Source organism: Sciurus carolinensis, chromosome 1 (genome assembly GCF_902686445.1).
Source record: "Sciurus carolinensis chromosome 1, mSciCar1.2, whole genome shotgun sequence".
NCBI lineage: Eukaryota > Metazoa > Chordata > Mammalia > Rodentia > Sciuridae > Sciurus > Sciurus carolinensis.
The window spans coordinates 64999867-65006349 of NC_062213.1; the positions used below are offsets into that span (position 1 = coordinate 64999867).

Sequence of the window (6483 nt, forward strand, 5' to 3'; positions counted from 1 at the left end):
AAGTAAAATGTTCAATTGTGGGTATGGCAGCGCAGGCCTGTAGTTCCAGCAACTCAGGGGGCTGAGGCAGGTCGATCGCTCAAGCCCATGAGTTTGATACCAGGCTACACAACATATTAGTACCCCCTTTGTGACAAATAATAGTAATAATGATAATAAAAACTAAAATTATCAATGCAGAAATGGTAGGAAACAAGAGTAAATAAAACATAGTGAAATATAAATATTCTCTCTTGAAATGATCCCTTTTTTGTCAGTTGAGAAAATCTGAAAACAAAAACAAAACTATAGGGTTGTGGCTGTAACTCAGTGGTAGAGCGCTTGCCCCTTACATGTGAGGCACTGGATTCGAACCTCAGCACCACATAAAAATAAACAAAGATATTAAAAAAAAAAAAAAAAAAAAAAAAAAAAAAAAAAAAAAACTACAGAGAGACTCTTAAAATCACTTGCTTGGATTTTCAAAATTATGTTCTGGGGTTTGATCTCCAGCACCACCAAAAAAAAGTTTTCCAAATTATGTTCTGAGTTGCTAAGTTGCTGAATCTGGCCTGGAACTTGTGACCTTTCTGCCTCAACTTCCCCAGTCACTGGGATTATAGGCGTGCACCACCAAGCCAGGCTAATTCCTACATGTTGATTTGAGCTTCTACTTAGAATCCCTACTTATGTCTAAGAGGCAACTGATTTTGACACATGTAAAAGTAAACTCAAGATCTTTCCAACAAGCCTAATTGTCCCCCAATTCTCTCTCCTGCTCCCATTTGAGGAATGGTACCTCCATTTCCTACCCTAGGAACCTGGTGGCCATCCTTCACATCCTGTTCATACATTTCCTCTCCAAGGCTAAGAACCCATCTCATCTACCTGAACTGATACAACGGCTATTGCACAGATTCCTGCCCCTCTCCTGCCCCTTGGTTCTCTTCCAAACAGATGCATCTTTTCTTTTTTTTCTTTTTTTTTTTTTTTTTTTTGGGTGCTGGGGATGGAACCCAGGGCCTTATGCTTACAAGGCAAGCACTCTACTGACTGAGCTATCTCCCCAGCCCCCCAGATGCATCTTTTCTAAGCTCAAATCAGTTATGAATAACTCTCCTCCAATTTTATCCTGAGAGATGCTCCCCTTGGAACTCTGTGCTATGGTCACATAAGCTTTCTTACAGTTTCCTTAACAAGCCAATCTGCTTTCTGCTTAAGGGATTTACTTATCATGCCTCTTCCGCTTAGAATACCAACTGATCCCTTCTGGAATCTAGCTTTGAGGGCTGACTGCTTGTAATGGGATCTAGGCTCCACCATTTAACAAGCTGTGTGACCTTTACCTTCTTTGGGTGTCGGTTCCCTTATATGTAAAAATGGGAAGTAATGGTACTTATCTGATTGAACTATGACAGGATGAAGTAAGATCACATATAGTAATTTTAGTCCTTAAGGCAGAGCCTGTTATTTAGCACATGTTCAATAAATGTTCATATCAATGTTATTTTATTTTTTGTCTTTTTGCAGTGCTGGGGATTGAACCCAGGGCCTTGTGAACACTAGTAATATCAATATCTTTTTCTTCTGTTCCTCCAGCAAACATAGTGGCTCGTATATAATAGATGACTTAATAAACATTTGTTAAGTGAATAAATGAATGAATGAGTGTGGAAAAGGTGAGATTTGTCTTTTTATTGTCATAGTACTTATGACTTAATGTTTATCAAGTCACCTGTTATATATGAGCCAGTAAGTGACAGCCGGAAGAGGGGGAAAATAAACACATGAAGACAGCATGTGCGAAGACAAGGATGAGAAAGACACTGTGATGATGACCTTCTGCCCTGTGCTAGCAGCCTGGGTGTCTATTTTTTTTTTTTTTTTTCCCCTAACAAGGTCTCCAGAAAGTTTATTAACGTCTTTAAAAAAATACAGCTATTAAATATGGGGCTACTTACTTTCAAGTTTTATGATGGCAGGCACATTTTAATCAGCATTTCAAATAATCAAAGTAGTACATTTTTTTTCCCCAGAAATATCATCATTTCACTCTCCAGGAAGAAGATACATGAAAACATTAAGTGACTGCCCAGTTAGAAGCAGATAAACTAATACCTTAAAAACATTTTTTAGAAAGGGTAATTGCTACTTGAGCAAGAATTTTCACAAAATTATTCCTGTGGCTAACTCAATCTCTTTGCTTAGAAAAGCTGACCTAAAGAAGCTAGTTTTTGAAAAGTTGAATTAGGGTTTCCAGAGCTTTAGGAGTCCATTTTCACTATAGGTAGCGAACAGGTTCTGATGAGGGTGATGTGCAATACCAATCACATCCTTCCCGTGAACTGTCAACGTTTTCTCCAGTTGGCCAGTGACTGCGCTGACACAGTAGAGAACAAAGTCCTTCCCCACCCAGTAGATCCATTCACCAACTGGAGAGAGGCAGCAAACAAAGTCACTACCTTCTCTTACCAGAGCTGAAGCTTCTGACAGTCTGCCCTTGCATGTTCGTGATGACCACTGTGTTTTGATTTGTTGCACACCATAAAATGCTCTGGATTTTTAGGAAGTAGGATCACACTGTTGACAGGAATATCTGTCCCTGCAGTTCTTTGAACATTCTGCAGTCTTCATATTCCAGATCTTTACAGTGCCATCAGAAGATGCACTAATAATATCATGTCCATCTTGTGTAAATGTTGCTTCATTAACAATGGAGAATGGCCACGAAATTCCTTCAGCTTTACCCAGAATCTAAACCATGAATTCGAATTATCTGGTCAAAAGAGGCACTAAGGATCTGACTGCCGTCCTTAGAAAAACTCAGACAGGTAACACCTTTACTGTGTGCCCTTTCAAATCTCCTTCAACTTTGTCCAGACCTTGGTTTTTCCATCTTGGGCTCCAGTTGCTAACATTTCTGTATCTCTACTGAAACACATGCAGCGAACAGCATCATCCATCATCATGAAGTTATCCTGGGCCTGGTACTTAAGATCCTTCCTGATTTTTCCAGCAGTAAAGTTCCATACTTTAATGAATCCATCAATAGGCCCAGTGACCAGATACTGACCATCTGGAGAAAATAGAGCACACTCCACATGTGATTTCTGACCAAACTTAATATGCCTGCTCAGCTGTGTAGGAAACTTTTCCTCTTCTACATCCTTGACAGTTACTTTACCACAAAACAAATCTACAGTCCTACCAGGAGGCAGTAACCCCGGTGCTGCCACTTTAGTGCCTGTCCTAGCAATGCCCTGAGATGAGATGGGGGCAGCACTCGGACTTCCCCGGCTGAGGCCTGGACAATTGCTGCTCTTCTCTTTTCTACTTCCATCTGGATATGCCTCCCGAGGATCAAAATAAGACCTTACCAAGAGGTTCTCCAGATGAATATACTGTTCTAGCCGTATCTGTTTTAACATGATCATGGGGTCAGTCTGTCTGAGAATTGACCTGGCGGTACCCAATTCTCAGAGCTCTATCAATTCCAGAACACCCTGTTCATAGAGGTCAATAAGGGTTTTGTCTGGCAACTTCAAGGACTGTATAGCCTGTAGAACAGTATCCCAATGACCACTATGAATGTCAGCACCAAAACTCAATGCTATCCACAGTATTCAGAGACTGATACATTCAGTAGTCTCCTCCTGTAAAGTGGCTGATACCGGATGCAAACTGTCCTCCTTCAGGGACTGCGTGATCAGATCACTTCTGAAGACTTGATTTCGATTGACATAGTGGTAAATTCCTGGCAGAGACCCCATTCCACTCTCAGGCCCAGATGTGCAACACACCGACACCTCTGGTGGTCACCTTACATTCCGAGTGTCTATTTTTTACTGAAATGGCACACAAGATGATGGCCCCAGAGATTTACCAGGGTGTGAGTATAGGAGTGGGGGTGGGGGATGGGAAGCAAGAGGCTAACACATCCATCCAGTCAACAACATACATGGTGCTGGGTATGCTAGAGATGCCACGCACAGTGGGTTTATAGAAGTTAAACTGAGGGGTGGGATAACTGGGTCAAAAGGTGGGTCCATTCCAAGTTTTCTGAGGATTCTCCACACTGCTTTCCAGACTATTCACAGTGGTTAGATTGTGGAACCAACCTAGATGCCCTTCAACAAATGAATGGATAAAGAAACTGTGGTATATAAACACAATGGAATATTATTCAGCCATAAAGAAGAAGAATATTATGGTATTTGCAAATAAATGGATGGATTGGAGATGCTAAGTGAAATAAGCCAATCCCAAAAAACCAAAGGCTGAATGTTTTCCCTGATAAGTGGATGATGATATATAATGGGGGTGGGTGGGTGGGAAGTGAGAGAAGAATGGAGGAACTTTAGATTATGTAGAAGGAAATGAAAGGGAGGGGGGTATGAAAAATGGTGAAATGAGACATATCATTCCCTATGTACATGTATGATTACACAAATGGTGCGAATCTACATCGTGTACAACCATAGAAACGAAATGATGTGCTCCATTTGTGTACAATGAATCAAAATACAGTCTGTAAAAAATAAATTAATTAATAAATAATTAAAAAAAAAAGAAGTTAAAGAAGGTGATGAGCTGGAGTGTGACTCAGTGGTAGAATGCACACTGAAGTTCAATCCCCACCACCCCACCACCCAAAAAATACCCCATCTGGGTGGGTGTGGTGATGCATGTCTATAATCCCAGCAGCTCTAGAGGCTGAGGCAGGAGGATTGCAAGTTCAAGGCCAGCCTCAGCAATTTAGTGAGGCCCTAAGCAATTCCATGAGACCCTGTCTCAAAATGAAAAAAGAAAAAGGCACAACCATTTTAGTAAGCACTGCCTATCAAAAGATCTATAACCTTTATTGTTATTACAGTTCTAGGAATCATCTCATTTATTTATTTATTTATTATTATTATTATTATTTTTTGCAGTGCTGGGGATTGAACCCAGGGCCTTGTGCTTGCAAGGTAAGCACTCTACCAACTGAGCCATATCCCCAGCCCTCATTTATTTATTTATTTACATAGAGGTGTTCTATCCCTGAGCTACATTCCCAGTCCTTTTTATTTTTATTAGTTTAAATTTTGAGACAGCGTCTCAAATTGCTGAGCTTGGCCTTGAATTTACAGTCCTCCTGCCTCATCCTCCCAAGCCATTAGAGATTACAGGTGTGTGCCACCCTGCCCGCCTCTAGGAATCACTCTGAAGGAGAGTCAAAAATGCAAAGATTTATGAATATAAGAATAAATGTGGTCTGCCTCCTGTGCGCTCTCGGTCAGCCGCCGTTCCTCCTGCTGCACCAGCGCCATGCTCCGCAAGGTCCTGATCCTCCCGGTCCTGTGCGCCCTGGCTGTGGCGTTCCCCTTGCTGCCCCCAGAATCAACCACTGACCTGCTAGAATGGATCCATGATCTAGAGTTAACCACTGATGGAGCGGTAACCAGGGACCAAGATTCAATCACTGATCTAGACCAGACCACAGACCTCGAGTCAACCACAGATCTGGAGTCAACCACAGTCGTGTACCTGGATGTCACACAGACTTCTGAATTCTATGTTGACCTTGAAACAGTCACTGCCAGCTCTGTGGAAGAAGCCAGTGAGGCCCCAGATGATTACAGTACATTTCAGACAGAAAGCTTTGTGAGTAAAGATTTTGACCAGAGCAGCACTTCTGCGGGAAGCAATGAGTCTACCTTGGTGCAACTTTAAAATGAAGCAAAGTCTTCAATAGCTGTGATGGTAACTCTGCTGTTCACCACTCTCTGAGAAGACTTGAACTTTTGAAACAGCTGACTACTTTACTTATTGGATATTGTTTGATTGCAGAAAGCTAGTAAAACATGGCACATGCTCAGCTGAGGAGAAATGGCAAGGCACTGGTCCCAGAGGGGTGTTGTGAATTCTACAAACTGGTGAGGGTCATTTCTTAGCTCTGTCCTGTTTAATGCAGGTTTAATGAATTTTCATTAGAAAAAAAAAGAAGAATAAATGTTCTTAGCAGCACTCTTTTTGACAACAAAAGCTGATAACTTATATGTTCAGCAGTAAGACTTGTACACTTACACAATTGATACAACTGAGTATGGGTGGCTATTGAAATTGAGGTTTTTCTAAGTGCATCTGACATTCTTTCTACAAACATTTTTGAGAACTTTCTGCATGAATAATTGGAAAAAAATCTCAGAATGTAATGCAAAGTCAAAAAAGAACCCAGCTGGACATGGTGGCAGACACCTGTAATTCCAGCAACTTGGTGGGCGGATGCAGGAGGATAGAAAGTTCGAGACCAACCTCAGCGATTTAGCCAGGCCCTAAGGACTTAGGAAGACCATTTCAAAAATAAAACATAAAAAAAACCTAAAAAATAAAAACAAAACAAAAACGGGCTGGGGATGTGGCTCAGTTGTTAAGTGACCCTGGGTTCAATCCCTGGTACCAAAAGCAACAACAACACAACCTGCACCCCCAAATCTCTGTACAATAGGTGTGTAGATGTGTATT

The 6483-nt window shown here is 41.3% G+C and overlaps 1 pseudogene; it reads right to left on the bottom strand.

Annotated features, from left to right (window-relative positions):
* Positions 1-2226: 2226 nt before the first annotated feature.
* Positions 2227-3721, bottom strand: LOC124966875 (WD40 repeat-containing protein SMU1-like; annotated as a pseudogene).
* Positions 3722-6483: the final 2762 nt, after the last annotated feature.